This window comes from Girardinichthys multiradiatus, chromosome 23 (assembly GCF_021462225.1).
Source record: "Girardinichthys multiradiatus isolate DD_20200921_A chromosome 23, DD_fGirMul_XY1, whole genome shotgun sequence".
Lineage (NCBI taxonomy): Eukaryota > Metazoa > Chordata > Actinopteri > Cyprinodontiformes > Goodeidae > Girardinichthys > Girardinichthys multiradiatus.
The window spans coordinates 7,144,049-7,165,346 of record NC_061815.1 but is presented as its reverse complement, the minus strand read 5'-3'; positions in this window follow the sequence as shown (position 1 = coordinate 7,165,346).

The window sequence follows — 21,298 nt, the reverse complement described above, 5'->3', positions numbered from 1 at the left end:
GTTCCCCGTTCTCCCATCCTGGACCCTGCTCTCATCACGTCCTTTTACAAACGCCATCCTGAAAAGCGTTCTGGATTGCCTGGAGGCAATCGTTGAGGGAAGGGTACTGTAGGATCTCTGCTCCTCCCCTTCTGGTTGGTTCTGGCAGCTCATTGTCTGCAGCTGCAACGCATTCTCCTAATGAGCTCATGGGCTTCTTAAGGTAGCTGCTGATACAGACCTTTGCTGGAAAAAGAGGGCTGGAGGTTCGGAAGAGGTGGTTGTCGGTGGTGAGACTACGTCGAAGAAGAACGGTTTTGGTGCGGTGCGGGAAAAACAAAAATAGAAGTATATCGGATTCGGAAAAGGTGGATTTGGGCATAAACTGGTATGTGAATGGTTCGGTTGGAAATGGAGACAGGAAATGACATGGATTTTGAAGGGTGGACGCCAGCTGGGAGAGGAAGAGGGAAAGGACGTGGAAGAAATAAAATAGATGAAGGAAAGGGAATTGGTGATATCCAAGGTAGCAAGCGAGAATTGGAAGGAAGCAGTTCAGAAGAAGAAAGGATAGTTAGGAGGAAAGTTATGAGGGAGGAATTTAAAATAATATTGAAACTTAAGAATGAGGAAGAACAGGATAACATCAGCCCCATTGTGGTGTCAAGAGAGATAAAAAAGAAAATTGGAGATGTTGAAATGGTAAAGATTTTGAGAGATGGAAACTTATTGGTACTTTGTAAAAATGAAGAACAAAAGAACAAGGCTTTAAAGGTGGATAATATCTGCAAGAAAACGGTGTTGGAGAAAGAAATCATGGGAGAAAATAAAAAAATTAGAGGAGTGATTTATGGGATCCCTCTAGATGAAGATCTTGATAAAATTAAGAGAAGTATTATTGGTGCAAAAGTGAATAACTTGAAGAGATTGTCAAAAACAATAAATGGAGAAAAAGTAGGAAGTATGTCAATCTTCATTGAATTTGACGAAAAAGAGTTGCCACAAAACATCAAAATAGGTTATCTCAGCTTTCAGGTTAGACCTTATATCCCTCCACCACTTCGTTGTTTCAAATGTCAAAGGTATGGACACATAGCAGCAGTTTGTAAAGGGAAGCAGAGATGTCCAAAATGTGGTGAAGATCACAAGTTTGAAGAATGTAAAGAAGAAGTACAAGAAAAAAGTTGTAACTGTGGAGGGCAACATAGAATTACGTATGGAGGATGTGAAGTAAGGAAGAAGGCAAAATAAATCATACAGATTAAAATGACTAAAAACATAAGCTATGCAGAAGCAGTTAAAAATGTGAAGGAACAGAAAACAAGAAAGATTGAACAAATAGCAAATCAAATTCCACAGCAAAGCAAAGTACAGTCAGAAGAAAATGTTACAATATCAGTAGAAAAACTAATATTATTCGTAGCCTATGTTATCAACTGTACTGACCAAGCCAAGCATAAAACTGAGAAGATTAAAATAATAGTGAGAGGAGCTGAAAAGTTTTTGGGGTTTAAGGAGGGATCGTGGGAGAACATAAATAAAAAGTTGGAGGTAGATGGGAGACAAGGAACATCTGGTGAAAGTACATGTTAATATTACAATGGAATGCAAGAAGTTTAATTGCTAACGGACAAGAATTTAAAGGTTATATTGATAGTCTTGAAGAACAACCAGAAATTATTTGTGTTCAGGAAACATGGTTAAAAACAACGTTGGATTTTGTGATAAAAGGATATGATGGTGTAAGAAGAGATCGACAGGAGAGAAGTGGAGGAAGATGTGGAATATTTATTAAGCAAGGGATACAATATCAGGTATTAGGGAAAGGGAAAGAACTTGAATATATAGTAATTGAGATATGGGAACAAGAAGGTAAATTTAAAATAATACATTTTTATAATCCATGTAAAACATTGTCAATTGAAATAATGGAGGAGTTAAATGAATATTTGGAAGGGAAAGTAATTTGATGTGGAGATTTTAATGCAAATAGTACATTGTGGGGTAATTGTAATGATAAAAATGGACAAGTTATAGAAGAATTAATGGAAATAAAAAATCTAGTATGTATTAATGATGGGAGGGGAACAAGAATCAATGTAAGAACAGGGATGGAATCAGTTATTGATTTAACAATGGTTTCAAATGGTTTAGCTGGTAGTTGTGAGTGGGGCATTGATAAAAAATCAACAATAGGTAGTGATCATTATCCCATTACAATAAGAGTAGGATTAACTTTAAATAATAAGAAGATAAATGTCAATAAAAAACTAAATTTTAATAAGGCAGACTGGACTAAATTTAGATACTTGAGTCAAATAAACTTAGAGAAAGTAGATATGAGAATGGATATAAATGATGTAAATTTAAAAATGTGTAAGGTAATCATGGAAGCAGCAGATAATTTTATAAAGAAAGCAGGGTGTAAAAGTAATAAGAAAATGGTACCATGGTGGACAAATGAATGTAAAGAAGCAATAAAGTTAAGAAATAAAGCATTTAAGGTACTAAAAGGAAATCCAATTTATAAGAATTTAATTGATTATAAAAGAAAGCAAGCAAAAGTAAGGAGAACTATTAAGAAAGTAAAAAGAGAATATTGGAGAAATGTCTGTAGCACAATAGGGAAAGAAACAAAAATAGAAAGAATTTGGAAAATAATTAAAAGAATGAATGGCATAAAGAGAGAGTTTGAATATCCTATATTAAAAATAAATAATATAAATATAGTAAAAGATGAAGATAAAGTTGAAATATTGGCAAGAATATTTAGTAAAATTAACAGTTCAAATAATATTAGTGAAGAGGGCAGAAAAGGAAGAGAAAATACAAAACTTATATATAAAGATGTATTACAGTGTTGAAGAAACAAATAATCTGTTAAATGTTGAATTTACAAAAGCTGAATTAAATTATGGACTTAGGAAGACAAAAAATACAGCACCAGGTAAAGATCAAATTTGGTACAGAATGATAAGGCAACTTGGTGGAAAATCGAAAGATATAATATTACAATTATATAATAAAATATGGGAAGAGGGAAAATTACCACTGAGCTGGAAGGAATCACTTATAGTACCAATAGCTAAACCAGAAAAAGATAAATCAAATCCAGGAAATTATAGACCAATAGCCTTAACATCAAATCTATGTAAAATAATAGAAAAAATGATTAATAGTAGACTAGTATATTATTTAAATAATAAAGGATATATGTCAAAGTATCAAAGTGGTTTTAGAAAAGGGAGGAGTACTAATGATCCAATGCTTTGCTTAGAGCATGAAATTAGAAGAGCACAGGTAAATAAAGAAAGTGTAGTGGCAGTATTTTTTGATATAGAAAAAGCATATGATATGATGTGGGTGGAAGGATTATTAATTAAATTACAAATACTGGGCATTAAAGGGAAAATATTTAAATGGATCAAAGATTTTTTAACAAATAGGAAAATACAAGTTAGAATTGGGGAAGTGATCTCAGGAAAATATATAGTAGAAAATGGAACTCCACAGGGGAGTATTATAAGTCCGTTATTGTTTTCAATTATGATAAATGATGTATTTAAAGATATTGGAAAAGTAATGGGATGTTCACTTTTTGCAGACGATGGAGCTGTTTGGAAAAGAGGAAAAAATGTAGATTTCATTGTAAAGAAATTACAAGAGGTTATTATTGAAATAGAGAAATGGGCGTTACAATGGGGATTTAAGTTTTCAGTTGAAAAAACCAAAGTAATGATATTTAATCAGAAAAAAATAAACAAGGAAATAAAATTAAAATTATATAACCAAGAATTAGAGCAAGTAAAGTATATACAATTTTTAGGATTATGGTTTGATGAAAAACTAAAATGGAATATACATATTCAAAAAGTTGTTGATAAATGTAAGAAAAATTTAAATATTATGAGATGCTTGGCTGGCAGTGACTTGGGAGCAGATAGGAAATCACTAAAACAGATTTACACAGGAATGATAAGATCTAACATAGACTTTGGTTGTATAGTTTACGGTTCAGCAGCTAAAACACATCTGGTTAAATTAGATATTATCCAACATCAGGCATTAAGATTATGTACTGGAGCATTTAAAACTACACCAACAGCAGCAATAGAAATAGAAATGGAAGAAATGCCGTTAGAGTTAAGAAGAATAAAACTAGAAATAAATTATTGGTTAAATTTACAAGGTAATAACTTGGATCATCCAATTTGGGAAATTTTAAATCCATGTTGGGAAAAAGAAAAGAAAGAAATGAAGAGTTTTGGATGGACAATTGAAAATAAAGTAAAATAATTTAAAATGATTGATTTAGAAATTAGTCAAACATCACCAATATCAATTATACCACCATGGATTCTACCAGAAGCAACAGTAGATATGTCAATAATGGAAAAGAAGCAAGATAAATCTTCCATAAAATTGTGAAAGTATGGAGGATATAGAAGGGTAGAATACAATGTAATGTGTAAGTATGTCTATTTGTATATATACATATAGGTAAGATATATTTATTTATTTAATTTGTAGAATTAAATATATATATATAAATAGATAGACCGACACGAACCACACTCCATACCAGTAAGTGGCGGTAATGCTACTAAAAGTTTGTTGCCAACCGCCAATAAAACCAACAAGAAGAAGAAGAAGACCTTTGCTGGAACATAACCTCAGTTATGTGGACTCCTGTCGACCTGCCTACCTGCCTGCCAACATCTGGTAATACTCTCTCCTAAGAACTGCACTGTAAATATTCTCATCACCAGTACTCTCTCTCTCTCTCCTTGGATTCCTGGGTTTACCTCCTCCTCCTCTGGCTTCTGGACAACTCCAACTCAAGATTCCTTAAACAAAGTCTACAGTAGAAATAAACCTAATTTACCGTCTTATCCTGTGTGCTGAGTCTGTTTCATCCTCTGGTTTTGTTCTATTTGACTATCTAAGCAATTCATGATAGAAAGTTTATAAAAAATGTAAGCATTATTGTCTAGAGGAAATCAAAGAAAAATCTTCTGGAGGTGGGACAGCTCCATTGTTTAGCCAATGCAGCAGCTTTCTGATAAAAGCACAGCTCATTTTTCATTCTGTTCGGTGAAAACAAAACAGTGATATGCTCTCTATGTTGACTCATTCTAATAGAAAGGGTGACATCTAAATCATCTGTTTGTGTCTGTGTGCGTGTGTGTGTCTCTTCACATAGTTTTGTCTGTGTCTTCCCATGAATATCCCCACTACACAACGCTTGAGAGCAAAAAACAGCAGGTCGGTGCATCCGAGTGGCTCTTGTATGCCTTATCACCCCTCTCTCAGTGGAAATCAAAAGCTGTTTGTTAAACAAAGACCAAATTAATGGCAGCCTGGAATTATCTACCACCAGGCTAACACTTCAAATTACAAAAAACAAGTCATATTTTCTGCTAATTTTGACAGATGATATTTTTAATCAGTACCTAAGACAAGCTATACACCATATCATATGAAATCATATTATGCAGGTATTTTTCACAGGAACCAGTATTTCCACACGGTAATGTGTTTAATTCATGTGTGGAATTTGTCCACACTATTCAACAATTGGTAATATGAAATCAGGAAATAATATTCATTACTGAATATCCAGATGGCATAGACTTGTTTGTGAATCTCGATACTGCATTGCATTGGGAAGTATTCAGTAAGGTTCCAATCCTGCTTCACATTGAGATCAATGCTTAGATTATTTTGTGAATGCGACACAGTGGCTCCTATCTCAGTTGGTTTCCATCTCTGTGTTTCGGGTTCACAGGTTTGGCAGTCAAAACCCAAAGGGACTCAAACCTGTCTAGTTAGACAACCCAAAAGTTACATGCAGCTTTTATTAAAAAGAGAAAATTAAACTAAGATAATAGATTTCACAGTTAGTGATGTAGAAAAGACTGTTCGGCAAATAGAGATATTGTATGGTTCAAGATTTTTAAAGTGAGGCTCTGATAAAAGGTTGTCATTGGGTAATAGCTCACCTGCAGTAGCTGGTCCCAAAGGCTGAAATTAATGGCTATCCCGATATGGGCTTTAAAACTTTTAAACTGACATCACATTTGCATTGGACAGTCGATGATTATTTAAATAGGAAATGGAGGAAGGAGGCAGTATGGCACCTGTGATCTTCCTCACATACTAATAGTAGAACATGTGAAGAATTTCCAGTCAGAGAAAATGTATGATACAAACGAAAAGCTGTTTAAAAAACAAAAAATTTTATAGTTCAAGTTAAGTGAAATCTTTCCATGTTTATTGTCAGTGCTTGTTTCACACGGGAAGATAAATTGTGGTACACTGCCTCCCAACTCTATTTCCTGTGTAGACATGTATTTGTAAATAACCGCCCAATACAAACATGGGTGATCTTTGTCCCCTGAGAAATCCATGCATGGGTTTATGCATAATGTTCATAAAACAGTTTTCACATAAACGTCTATGACATTGAGATTGCAGTGTTTTAAGATGATAGAAGTTTGCTTTGTCTCAGACTAGTTGTTAGCGTCAGCCTCCAGGAACAACCAATCTGGATTTATGCTAAATTAAGATGCCAAGAGAGTTACCTACTCTGAGCAAGATATTAGCTGCTTATAAGCTTTAAAAAGAACCTTATTTCTAAAGAAATCCCTTTAAATGATTTGGGAGTATTAAGATCATAATTCCCCTACAATATGACAGGAAAGTGGGGTTTATGTTTGGTGTCTCTTTAACAGTAAGACATTTTCATTGAGTATATTAGAAAGCTACATAGAAGAGGTGACCGGACCCTGAGGAAGATTGTGGAGAAGGGCCGATTCCAGACTTGGGGGACCTGCGGATGCAGTGGACTGAGTCTGGAGTAGAAACATCCAGAGCCACCGTGCACAGGCGTGTGCAGGAAATGGGCTACAGGTGCCGCATTCCCCAGGTCAAGCCACTTTTGAACCAGAAACAGCGGCAGAAGCGCTTGACCTGGGCTACAGAGAAGCAGCACTGGACTGTTGCTTAGTGGTCCAAAGTACTTTTTTTGGATGAAAGCAAATTCTGCATGTCATTCGGAAATCAAGGTGCCAGAGTCTGGAGGAAGACTGGGGAGAAGAAAATGCCAAAATGCCAGAAGTCCAGTGTCAAGTACCCACAGTCAGTGATGGTCTGGGGTGCCGTGTCAGCTGCTGGTGTTGGTCCACTGTGTTTTATCAAGGGCAGGGTCAATGCAGCTAGCTATCAGGAGATTTTGGAGCACTTCATGCTTCCATCTGCTGAAAAGCTTTATGGAGATGAAGATTTCATTTTTCAGCACGACCTGGCACCTGCTCACAGTGCCAAACCACTGGTAAATGGTTTACTGACCATGGTATCACTGTGCTCACTTGGCCTGCCAACTCTCCTGACCTGAACCCCATAGAGAATCTGTGGGATATTGTGAAGAGAACGTTGAGAGACTCAAGACCCAACACTCTGGATGAGCTAAAGGCCGCTATCGAAGCATCCTGGGCCTCCATAAGACCTCAGCAGTGCCACAGGCTGATTGTCTCCATGCCACGCCGCATTGAAGCAGTCATTTCTGCCAAAGGATTCCCGACCAAGTATTGAGTGCATAACTGTACATGATTATTTGAAGGTTGACGTTTTTTGTATTAAAAACACTTTTCTTTTATTGGTCGGATGAAATATGCTAATTTTGTGAGATAGGAATTTTGGGTTTTCATGAGCTGTATGCCACAATCATCCGTATTGAGACAATAAAATACCTGAAATATTTCAGTTAGTGTGCAATGAATCTAAAATATATGAATGTTAAATTTTCATCATGACATTATGGAAAATAATGAACTTTATCACAATATGCTAATATTTTGAGAAGGACCTGTATGTAGACCAGCTGAGAAAGAAGGAAAGAGCAGGGCAGAAAAGGGAAGGAAAACGAGCTAAACAAGAAACCAGAAGGAAAAATGTCAAACTTAGGTCGAACAGAAAACTAACAAAAAAATATTTGTTAGAGAAACACAAAGTAATGAACTAAAGGAATACACCTATGACTACAAGCAAAGAACTTATCTGGCAAAACCCAAATGGGAACAATTGAACAATATATGGCAAAAACATTAAATCATAACCAAGCAAAATCCTGAAGGACCTAAACCTAACAGAGGTGGATTGTGACAGCACGAAGGGAAGAGCCTCAGTGCCTCTAATATTGAAACGCTGCTGCTGGAAAAATTGCAACAATTTGGGCAAGTAATGATGGGTCTGTTAAAAAAAATGTATTATGCAAAGATACTAATTTGTTTGCTTATAATTTTTTTTTTTTACCATGGATTATATCAAGATTTGTATTATTTTGACAACCCTAGTAATTTTGGATGACAATTTTTTGGATATTGTTATTTTTTAAATGCATGTTTACCGCTGTATTAGGTACCACTGCGATAAAATCATTTACCCTGATTTATGTGTTGAAACACTTCAGTTAAATAAGTGAACAGTTAGATATTAATATATTCTATGTACATATTATAAAGCAGAAGCTAAAAGTCAAGCGAGTATGTGCAGTTTATATCAATGTTGAAAGAAAGTTATCTAATTCATGTGTTTACCTTTATGGAACACACAAACATAGAATTGATTATGCGTTGTACATTTTAGCTTCACCTTCCTTGCAACATCAAAAAACTTCTGGACAAGGAGTCATCTGTCTTCAGAGTCTTAAAGGTAAGGACGTGTTTGCCTGTCAGCTTATATTGAGCACATGTAATGGGGACAACACAGCAGACTTTAGTGACAGTTAGGAATCCTCAGAATCTGCTTTATTTCAGTGTTGGTGTTGCAGCAAAATATAGATTCTAACACTTTAGTGCCACGTATAGACTGCATGTGTACAGGTTTGGAACAATGCTCGCTAATAGTTAATGTCTTATAGTCATTTTTAGTATATATATATATATATATATATATATATATATTTTATGGCTTAGTAGATGAGATTAAATATATAGCTACTTCGTCAAAGGCCCTATTACTCAAAAGATAGAGTAGATGTGACTCATCTTAGCCTTGACTAAAGACTAATTTTGTCTCAGTTTTTATGTTAAGATTGTTTTCAGCTCAACACACCTGCTGGTCTTACATTACGTACAATATGAAGGTCTTCACACATCATTTATGCATCATTTCACAGCGCATCACTCCTAATAAGACATTTACTCATGCTCACTGACTGTGACATTTCAATGGACTAAATGTGCCCGTTGCTCTCATTAGACAAATAGAAAGGAATAATGTAAGTGGCCAGGCAGTGTTTATTAACCCCACACTGTTCAACAGGACTGGGAGATCTGCTTTTTACTGCTGATGTGGCAACCCTTAATTGGCTTGGAGGGCTTTGTTTTACTCCTGGAGCTGAAATTTACGCATATAAACACCAACCCCATGTTGAGCACCGGTGGCTTAGCTGAATGAAGTGATGTATAATTAATATGAAAATGCACTGGACTGTGTGTATGTGAGCGAACAGCCCAGCGTGTCTTTGGAATGGGATTCAAACAAACAAAAACAAATTTAATTAGAAAGAAAGAAAGAAAGAATAAATACTGTAGTAACATTACTAATGCAGTTAAGTGGGTAATTCTCTTCCTATAGATATGGATAAATAAATAATTTACTACAATTAAATTGAACGATGGCACTTAGAAATCCATTTCACATCTTACAACTTCAATGTATTTTATTGAGATTGTGTGTTAAAGGCTAAAACTTAGTTGTTCATAATAAAGATCCAAGTGTGGCAGGAAATTGCATTCAGCCTCACCAAGTCAATACTTTGTTGAACCACCTTTTGTTGCAGTTAAAGCTACAGATTCTTTGGAGTGTGTCTCTAGCATATTTCCACATCTAGAGACAGTAATTTCTGCTCATTCATCTTTTCGAAACAATTCAAATTTCTCTCTATGACAGTTCTCTCTATGACAGTTCTCTCTATGACAGTTCCCTCTATGGCTTGTAGCAAACTGCAAACAGGGTCTCGTATGGCTTTCTTTCAACAGCTGCTTTTTTCCTGCATTAGGGGCCAGATATGTTTAATGCATGACTACTAGTTGTCCTGTCTACAGGTTGTCACACCTGAGCTACGAATCTCTGCAGCTCCTCCAGATGTACCATGGGCCTCATAGCTGCTTCTCCGATGAATGTTGTTCTTGTCAAGTCTGTCAGTTTAAGTGGATGATTATGAAGCTCAGGGAAGCTGTGTTCCTTGATCTAATGATATTTGTTTATTAATGTTCTCTAACAAACATCTGAAGCCTTGATACACTGAGATTAAATTACACACAGCTAGAATCTGTTTATTAATTAGATTTATTTGGAATACAATTAGTTGCACTGGAATTGATTTATTTAGGGGCATCAGAACAAAAGGGACTCAAACCAGATGCTACTACACCTCAAAGATATCTATTAAAGAAATAAAACTATTAGTTTTTTTTTCCTCCAGTCACCATGTATGCATAACTTTATGTTGGTCTATCACATGAAAACAGAGTAGAATATACAGGGGTTGGACAATGAAACTGAAACACCTGTTTTTAGACCACAATAATTTATTAGTATGTTGTAGGGCCTCCTTTTGCGGCCAATACAGCGTCAATTGGTCTTGGGAATGACATATACAAGTCCTGCACAGTGGTCAGAGGGATTTTAAGCCATTCTTCTTGCAGGATAGTGGCCAGGTCACTATGTGATACTGGTGGAGGAAAACGTTTCCTGACTCGCTCCTCCAAAACACCCCAAAGTGGCTCAATAATATTTAGATCTGGTTACTGTGCAGGCCATGGGAGATGTTCAACTTCACTTTCATGTTCATCAAACCAATCTTTCACCAGTCTTGCTGTGTGTATTGGTGCATTGTCATCCTGATACACGGCACCGCCTTCAGGATACAATGTTTGAACCATTGGATGCACATGGTCCTCAAGAATGGTTCAGTAGTCCTTGGCAGTGACGCGCCCATCTAGCACAAGTATTGGGCCAAGGGAATGCCATGATATGGCAGCCCAAATCATCACTGATCCACCCCCATGCTTTACTCTGGGCATGCAACAGTCTGGGTGGTACGCTTCTTTGGGGCTTCTCCACACCGTAACTCTCCCGGATGTGGGGAAAACAGTAAAGGTGGACTCATCAGAGAACAATACATGTTTCACATTGTCCACAGCCCAAGATTTGCGCTCCTTGCACCATTGAAACCGAGGTTTGTCATTGGCATGAGTGACCAAAGGTTTGGCTATAGCAGCCCGGTCATGTATATTGACCCTGTGGAGCTCCCGACGGACAGTTCTGGTGGAAACAGGAGAGTTGAGGTGCACATTTAATTCTGCCGTGACTTGGGCAGCCGTGGTTTTATGTTTTTTGGATACAATCTGGGTTAACACCCGAACATCCCTTTCAGACAGCTTCCTCTTGCATCCACAGTTAATCCTGTTGGATGTGGTTCGTCCTTCTTGGTGGTATGCTGACATTACCCTGAATACCGTGGCTCTTGATACATCACAAAGACTTCCTGTCTTGGTCACAGATGCGCCAGCAAGACGTGCACCAACAATTTGTCCTCTTTTGAACTCTGGTATGTCACCCATAATGTTGTGTGCATTTCAATATTTTGTGCAAAACTGTGCTCTTACCCTGCTAATTGAACCTTCACACTCTGCTCTTACTGGTGCAATGTGCAATCAATGAAGACTGGCTACCAGGCTGGTCCAATTTAGCCATGAAACCTCCCACACTAAAATGACAGGTGTTTCAGTTTCATTGTCCAACCCCTGTATGTAAGAAAGTTCAAGGGGCTAGGAATACGTTTGCAAAGCTTTATTTTTAAGTCTAGTTAAAGGGCATATTTTCTTGCCACAGGCCATCATTTTAATTGTTGTAAGTCTTTTCATTCCAAAGATAACATCAAAAGGGCTGTCTGACAAGCTGCCACTAGCTCCAGGGGTTCCACTCTCCTTTACCTTTTCACTTAGGAGCAAAACTGTTTGATGTACAGCTTACACTATGAAAACCATGTTCTTCATTTCCCTGAGACTGGCCTTTAGATCAGAAAATCTGCACTACCACTTTCACAAGAAAGTCTTCAGCAGCACATTAGCTACAAAGAAACAAAGCCTGTAAGACATTTTCTCTAAAGTACAGCCCAAATGTCAACTGCTACATTGTCACATTATGAACCTGGTTTGTCTCCTCCCATGACATGTTAGGTATATCATTTGAAGACAGGGTTTTTGAACTACAGGCATTGGTTTAAATGTTCAAAGATGAGCATATTGAGCATTTTCTCCTAGTCTGAATAAAAATAGACCAGAGATATTTGAGTCTAGCATTCCAGCAGCCACCTCAGCAGTTCAGAAATGAATGAAATCAGCAAACACTCATCTTACAGCATTATCTAGGCTAATGAAAGTACAGAAAAAGCTGAGGATTCCTGCTCACTCCGGTATTAGCGGAAGTTATATGTACCCCTGTCCTTGTGCCAGAGCAATGACTGTGTCACACCAACGTGTGTTCACTGGTTTAATCAAAGTAAAGCAAGAGGGGATGAGGGTATAGCTGGTTTAAAAGCTAAGCATAATCTGATTAGTCAATGATTACTACCTAGGATAAAGTAGACTATAAATTGTTGTTTTGTCTGCTTAACTGCAAAGCTTGGATGAAATAAAATTCATTATCTGTACCAGCACACACTGTCTGGAGGCAGTCCGAATGTTTGTGACCGTGATGACTGTGTGTAATGGAAGTTACAATTTTGCTCCCAGTCAGAGGGTGGCACCAAACTTATGCCAAATAAAGAAAAGAATGGGTCAGGCTTACAGTACGAGAAGATAAGTAGAAGAGAAGGACTTAGAGTGTGAGGAGATCTGTTGTTTCCAAGTGTGGATATTTTATCTCTCAGGGACATGATATGAAAACTGCACTGATATTCTGCTGATGAATCAATGTATTCTTTCTTTAAGGTTCTTGTTTCTTCCTCTCCTCTGAGCAAAATGTATAAACCAGGACCTTATTATGTCAAGACCTTAAATTGTACATTAGTAAAAAGGAATCAAGCAATGGGATATAAAGGATGAAATATATATTAGTAGTGATGGGGAAAGGATGAGTGACATACCAATTTAATGTGTTTTTCATAAATCAAAATGCACATAGCTCTCCAGAGCACTCGCTGTGAATCAACATGGCATAAATAAGCAGAAACAGAGCTAAACAGGTGTGAAGGACAGATCATAAAGAGGGATAAGAAAGAAAGAGAGGGATGAAATAGGAACATTAAGAGGGTTTAGGAGGATGAGAGTGGTGAAAACGGTTTTTAAGACTAATAAGGTGGGTACCAAGTCAGGTTCATCAAGAGGAAAGATAGAAACCTTTGACTGCATTGTTGGATCAATTAGAAAGTTTCTATTTGACTATGAATCTGTCTGTACAATTAGATTTAATTTACTTTCTTTTTTCTTTTTTGTAAAGTGTCTTGAGATAAAATATGTTGTGAATTGGTGCTATATCAGTAAATAAACTGAACTGAAAGAGGAATTCAAATAAATAGGGCAAAAATGGACATAGGACAGTGGAAAAAGGAGTATGAGTGGGATGAACAGGGCTGGTAAAGAAGAATAACAGGGATGAGTGCCATCCCAAAGATCACCTGAATAGTGATGTCATTAGAAAGATGAGTGGAATAAACAGGGGTCATAAAAATGCAATAGGAGGATGAGTGGGGATGAAAGAGGACATCTGTTCAGCTCAGGTTTTGCTTCTATAAGTATTGTTCTGTAGGAAACCTGACTTATATTGCAGGTTGTGTTTAAGAGGAGAACAAATATAAAGGCATTTGTTTGTTGTACCTCCAGTGGATTGCCCTCCTTGGTCCAAATGTGCACAACTACTATATTCTTCAGCAGCCCAAACAAGTATATTATTTTCTTTGTAATTATGGGGGGAAATATAAAATAAAAAGTGTAACATGTTTATTCAGAATTATTCCTTCTATCTTTTCACATTTTGGGCCCCCACTGTCTTCAAATCAAACAAAATTGATGTCAAACATTTGAGCTGGTTTGTGCCACCATCATTTTTAAGATATTAATATATGTTTTTGGAGGTCACCAAAGATCAACAAGCCCCCCCACTTTGGCTCTATGTTTGGGTTCGCTCGTTTAGCATTTTGTAAATTGATAAAAAATAAACAATTATCATTTACATGTCTAAAAGCATTCTTTGTTGACAGCATTTTTTTACACCTGACTAAAACGTTTCCACAGTACTGTATTTATACAGAATATATAGCTAATTTCTGGGGTGCAAATAAACTTCACAGACTGTGGTGAAGTAAGGCCTTTCAAAATGAATTTCAATTCGAAATGCATTAATTTAAATGTCAAGAGGAAAAGAAAGTCACAAATGTCACATCAGACATTCTTATTCTTGCAGAAAGTACTGTAAGGGATGTTTTTAATCTGTCGGGGAGAGTCCCTATTTCACAGTGAAAGATGAGCCAAATCAAATCTCCAATCATCTCTCCCACTCTCCCTCTTGAACCCAGCAGATAGACTTGCTCTCCCTCTCTCTCCCTTACACCACCAAAGCTATTAACGATAATATGATTGAAAATTTCCACTAAAAACTCTAGGGACCCCAGCAGCCTGAACAGCCTGAGAACGAGATCTGAAACGCCAACAGATTCCAACATTTGACGTTCTCGAATATCAACAACTCTGCCAGTGCAAAGAAGGTTTGATCTGCCAGGCTGAGGTTCTGCCTTTTTTCGAATCGCCATCAAAAGCAATCGACTTCTCAAACCACATATTAAACCTTTTGTTTGTGAAGTGTTTTTTAAGTCAGGTACACTGTAGGATAACATGGAAGATCTGATAGAAGCGCTTGGCTAAACCCAGCAGAAATTCTAAGAAAATGATTATTTTCCAACCTTGCAAGGAATGTTAAAAGCACTCCAAAATAAAAATAAAAAAGATTTCTTGCCTTATTTGAGAGAAATAATTTGATCACTGTAAGGACAAGTCAATAAGAGCCCAAAATATGACAGTTGCAAACATTTCAAGCTCTTCATAGCAGCAAGAAGCACTTACAGGCTTAGAAATGCAGCAAATTTCTTTTGTAAGAACCTCTGGAGAGTCGATGGTTCCTGCCCTTCTATTCCTTTTTGGCAGCTTTCATTTTCTTCAGTGTATTGAACCTTTACAAGCTTCTCTTTGCGCTCAGTAAATTTTCAGGTCTCTTGACTGTGCAGCCAAGCTGGCATTGCAACCTGCAAACGATTTAACCTGATAAATACCTCTCATGCACGCAGACCACCAGTTATTTATGTCAATGTTTCCCTCAGCTCGACCAGGCACAGTTAAGCATTTAGATTCACTGTTATGCTAAGATACAGTGGTACAATAGATTCCCTCTGAAGGAACTTTTTTCCTGCATTGCAGGTTTAGTTCCAACACATGAATCCTTCGAAGTGCACATTGATTCTTCTTCTTATCAATTATTTAACCTGCTGCCTCTTTTTAAAATATTAGAAATATCAACTTTAAAAACCAATGAATCAACATTCTAAACAAAATGCATTGAGAAACAAATCCATCCCCCCTGTGGATCTAAAAGTTGTACAAAGCTCTGATAAAAAAAACAAAAAAAAAAGTTTATTTTGTGTGATATATAGCCATAATAGTGAAATAATTGCTAAAACTCATTCAATAACCTCTAAGCTGCAAGGTAACCCTTCTAAACACCTTAAAATCCAACAGCTTTTAATATACGTATATATATTAATGAATTAATCACGAATAATCCTATATATATATAGCAGGGCAACACACAAACATCCATGCACACACTCATTCGCGCACCTAAGGGCAATTTAGAGAGACCAATTAACCTAACAGGCATGTCTTTGGACTGTGGGAGGAAGCCAGAGTACCTAGTGAGAACCCACGCATGCACGGGGAGAACATGCAAACTCCATGCAGAAAGACCCTTTGCTGCAAGGCAACAGTGCTACCAACTGCGCCACCATGCATATACAGGGGATGGACAATGAAACTGAAACACCTAGTTTTAGACCACAATAATTTATTAGTATGGTTTAGGGCCTCCTTTTGCGGCCAATACAGCATCAATTCGTCTTGGGAATGACATATACAATTCCTGCACAGTGGTCAGAGGGATTTTAAGCCATTCCTCTTGCAGGATAGTGGCCAGGTCACTACGTGATAGTGGTGGAGGAAAACGTTTCCTGACTCGCTCCTCCAAAACACCCCAAAGTGGCTCAATAATATTTAGATCTGGTGACTGTGCAGACCATGGGAGATGTTCAACTTCACTTTCAAGTTCATCAAACCAATCTTTCACCAGTCTTGCTGTGTGTATTGGTGCATTGTCATCCTGATACATGGCACCGCCTTCAGGATACAATGTTCGAACCATTGGATGCACATGGTCCTCAAGAATGGTTCGGTAGTCCTTGGCAGTGACGCGCCCATCTAGCACAAATATTGGACCAAGGGAATGCCATGATATGGCAGCCCAAACCATCACAGATCCACCCCCATGCTTCACTCTGGGCATGCAACAGTCTGGGTGGTACGCTTCTTTGGGGCTTCTCCACACCGTAACTCTCTCGGATGTGGGGAAAACAGTAAAGGTGGACTCATCAGAGAACAATACATGTTTCACATTGTCCACAGCCCAAGATTTGCGCTCCTTGCACCATTGAAACCGAGGTTTGTCATTGGCATGAGTGACCAAAGGTTTGGCTATAGCAGCCCGGTCATGTATATTGACCCTGTGGAGCTCCCGACGGAGAGTTCTGGTGGAAACAGGAGAGTTGAGGTGCACATTTAATTCTGCCGTGATTTGGGCAGCCATGGCTTTATGTTTTTTGGATACAATCCGGGTTAGCACCCGAACATCCCTTTCAGATAGCTTCCTCTTGCGTCCACAGTTAATCCTGTTGGATGTGGTTCGTCCTTCTTGGTGGTATGCTGACATTACCCTGGATACCGTGGATCTTGATACATCACAAAGACATGCTGTCTTGGACACAGATGCGCCAGCAAGACGTGCACCAACAATTTGCCCTCTTTTGAAGTCTGGTATGTCACCCATAATGTTGTGTGCATTTCAATATTTTGAGCAAAACTGTGCTCTTACCCTGCTAATTGAACCTTCACACTCTGCTGTTACTGGTGCAATGTGCAATCAATGAAGACTGGCTACCAGGCTGGTCCAATTTAGCCTTGAAACCTCCCACACTAAAATGACAGGTGTTTCAGTTTCATTGTCCAGGAGTTTCAGTTTCATTGTCCAACCCATGTATATATATATATATCTATATATAGATATATATATATCTATATATAGATATATAGATATATATATACAGTACAGATCAAAAGTTTGGACACCCCTCTTGTTAGGGTTTGAAAACTTTTGTATTGTTTATCACTCATGTCTGCTCTAAGTGCCTTTCCCTCTTACATGCCACAGGACGGGAGATGGGGACAAGAGTGAATTATGCTTTTATCAGCAACATCTAGGGAATGGTACCGAGTCCTTACTCCCTCTCTGTTTAAGATCAAGACACATTAACCCTAACCTTTCTGACCCCCCCCCCCACACACACACACACACACACACCCTGAATGTTTGTTAAACTGTGTGTGAACCAGCATGTATAAATAAAGAGACAGGGGTGCCAACACTTTGTAGTCTGCACTGCAGTGTGACATACCCTTACAAGTAAATTGACTGTATCGTTCTTGCCTCTGAGTTGACTAAATAATACCTAACATTTCTCATTCAAAGAGTTGTCTTTATTTTCATGACTATGAATATTGTAGCTTTACACAGAAGGCATCAAAACTATGAATTAACACATCTGGAATTGTATACTGAACAAAAAAGTGTGAAACAACTGAAAATACGACTTATTTTCTAGGTTCTTCAAAGTAGCCACCTTTTGCTTTGATTACTGCTCAGCACACTCTTGGCATTCTGTTGATGAGCTTCAAGAGGTAGTCACCTGAAATGGTTTTCCAACAGTCTCTAATGAGTTCCCAGAGATGCTTAGCACTTGTTGGCAAAAGGGCCAAAATCAAAGCAACAGGTGGCTACTTTGAAGAACCTAGAATATAAGATGTATTTTCAGTTGTTTCACACTTTTTTGTTCAGTATATAATTTCACATGTGTTAATCCATAGTTTTGATGCCTTCAGTGTGAAGCTTCGGTATGTCGACTGGTGGGGTTGGTATATGCTTAAAAGTCTCTATATAGATAATCTACTGCCAATTATAGATTATGTAAAATGACCCCGTTGGGTTGCCAAGGCTTACATTGCCCAACAATGTAAGAAAAAACTCAGGGAGCATCCCAAGAGAGAGCTCTGAGTTGCCAAGTCTTTCCGTGCTGCCATGTTGGGATTATAACTTCAGGCAATACATACCATCCTGCGAATCCCAAATTCTGGAAGCGGTATCTGATAAATCCCGATCTCTGGGAAGACTTGAAAGATAGAGTTCAACCTTGTTTTTCCAGCGAGGGAAAAGCCTCCCCAGCTTTCTACACTACATTCACCATCAGCTGTTTGGCAATGGCAGAGAGAATTTGAGAAGTTATTCATGGGCACAGCTGGTATACTCAACTCTGCTGCTCAACCTAAAAATCTTCCATACAAATGTGGCACCATTTATGGGGAAATAAAAAGGCTTTTCAACAGTGAAAGCCATACTTTTATGGACATGGCTTTACCTTTTTGGAACAGGATATGTAGTTAGCATGTTTGCAGTTTCACCATTAAAGCATTTCACTTCAGTCCAAACTTTGTGGCCCACTTTACCCCCACTTTATGTAACATAATTGAACCCTTATTCAAAAAGCCCGACCTCATACATTTAAAGTGTATTTTACATCCTAATTCAAAGCAGGAAATTGCATTGCAAGCTTTCTTATGATGACTTTTTGTTAATTTAAAACTGAATCCCCCATCACTTCCTCGCAGTGGTTTGTATAATATGTGTACTGCACCAGAATACATAAACAGCCACATGCCTCACACTCACTGTTCTTTATGCCTATCTGAGCCAAATGTAGGACCTTTAATCTTTGAGTTCAATCCACGCCTTGCAACTAGCTCCAAGTAGAAACACGGCTCTTGTTAAGAGGGAGGAAAACTTTGCTATGCCTCATTTAGTCTCAGGCTTACTCTAAGAACCTTATTCTGCTTTTGGAAACAAGATTCCAGCTGTTTAACAGTCTATTAAACCAATGAAGTCTAATGTATATGAAAATACATCTTATTTTCTGTTTCATGGCATCTCTGATTGCATCTTTACATTTCTTCCACCTTTCTCACATGAATTGATTTCATCTTATTCACACTGAAATGTTTACTGCTTCTTTCTTGTTTTCCTCCACACCAGTACACGCATATACCCCACTGTTTCTCTTAACACCCCACAAGTGTCGCTGGGCCAGATAGGACTTCATTTGTCCTGCATGCTGATGAAAACATATGCTACACCTCCGCTTTGTGAACAGACTGGGCAATGGAGTAGAACCAGGAACTAAGGAGTCAAGAAGGGAATACCAAGAAGCATTGTAGAGCCACAGTGATGAAAATCTTTCTGTATACTGACGAGAAGAGCAAAGCATGAGCTGATGTTTACTGAAGCAACGAGAGAGCATGTATTACTGAGATGGAGAACATATTTTTCACAAAACTCTAATGAAATTATTCAATTAAAAACCAAGTAATTCAATGTTCCATTGCATGAACATCAAATTGTCCTCCATGGAACCCTGATCATGTTAGAAAATGGAGAAGCAAAGTCGCAGAGGTCGTGAAAAGGACTTTATGACATCATACATTTGTATTCAACACCCTTGAGTCAATACTTTGTAGAATTGCAGCAGCAATAATAGCAGCAAATATTTTAGGGTGCCTTTGCCAGCTTTGACCATCTATAGGATGAATAGGTAGAAAGGGTAGAAATGGGGCAACACCTGGACTTTGACAGGGCCATTCAAACACCTTAATATGCTTTGATTCATTTGTTCCATTGTAGCTCTTCCCCCTAACAGCTTTACTTCCAGGATTGCCCCGTATTTAGCTCCATCCATCCTCTCATCAACTCTGACCTGGCTCCCTGTCTTTACTGGAAGTACCTTCACATCATGATGTTGCCACTACCGTGCTGCATTGCAGGGATGATGTGTTCAGTGTGTGGCATAGAGTGTTTATTTACAACCATAGTATTTTGCATGTCTGCCAACAACTTTAATTTTGGGTGGTGGACTGCTAATAGTTGTTCTATAACCAGATTTTCCCACCTGAGCTGTGGATCTCTGCAGCTCCTCCAGAATTAGCATAGGCCTCTTAGCTGCTTCCCCTTATTAATTATCTTGTTGCTTCGCCTAATAGCTTACAAATACAGCTAAAAAGATGTAGATTCAGTTCTCTAAAATTCAGTGACACAGGAAGTTGAATGAAAGGAAAAAGTGTGGTAGGAAAAGGTGCAACAGGGATAACCACAACCTTGCGATGATTGTGAAACATTTTAAGAATCTGTGGGAGCTTCACAAGAAGTGGACTTAGGTTGGAGTCATTGCATCAAGAGCCACAACACACAGATGAATCCGACACATGGGCTACAAATGTGACATTCCTCATGTCAAGCCACTCCTGAACCAGAGACAACATCGGAAACATCTTGCCTGGGCTAAGGAGAAAAAGAATTGGACTGTTGTTTAGTAGGCAAGAAGGTAAGTAAAACTTGCATATTATTTGGAATCAAGGTCCCAGAGTCTGGAGGAAGAGTGGAGAGGCACAGAATCTACGTTGGTTGAAGTTACTGCCAAAGGTGTTAAAAGCTGGTTCAATGACCATGGTGTTCCTGTTCTTGATTGGCTAGCAAACTCCCCTGACCTGAGCCCAATAGACAATCTATGGGCTGTTGTCAAGAGGACGATCGGAGACACCAGACCTAACAACACAGATGATCTGAAGGCCACAATCAAAGCAAACTGGGCTTCTATTACACCTCGGCAGAACCTCCAGGCAATGCCACATTGACACAGTTTTTCATGCAAAAGGAGCCCCAACCAAGTAGTGGTCGTGTGCATGTAGTGAAGTGCATGAACTTCCTTTTCAGAACCCTGACAATTCTGTTTAAAATATCTTTATTTATTTATCCTATTGTCATAATGGGGTTTTCTTAGACTCTGAAGAGACACAACCAGGAGGACCAAGACAGCGTTTTAACAGTTTAT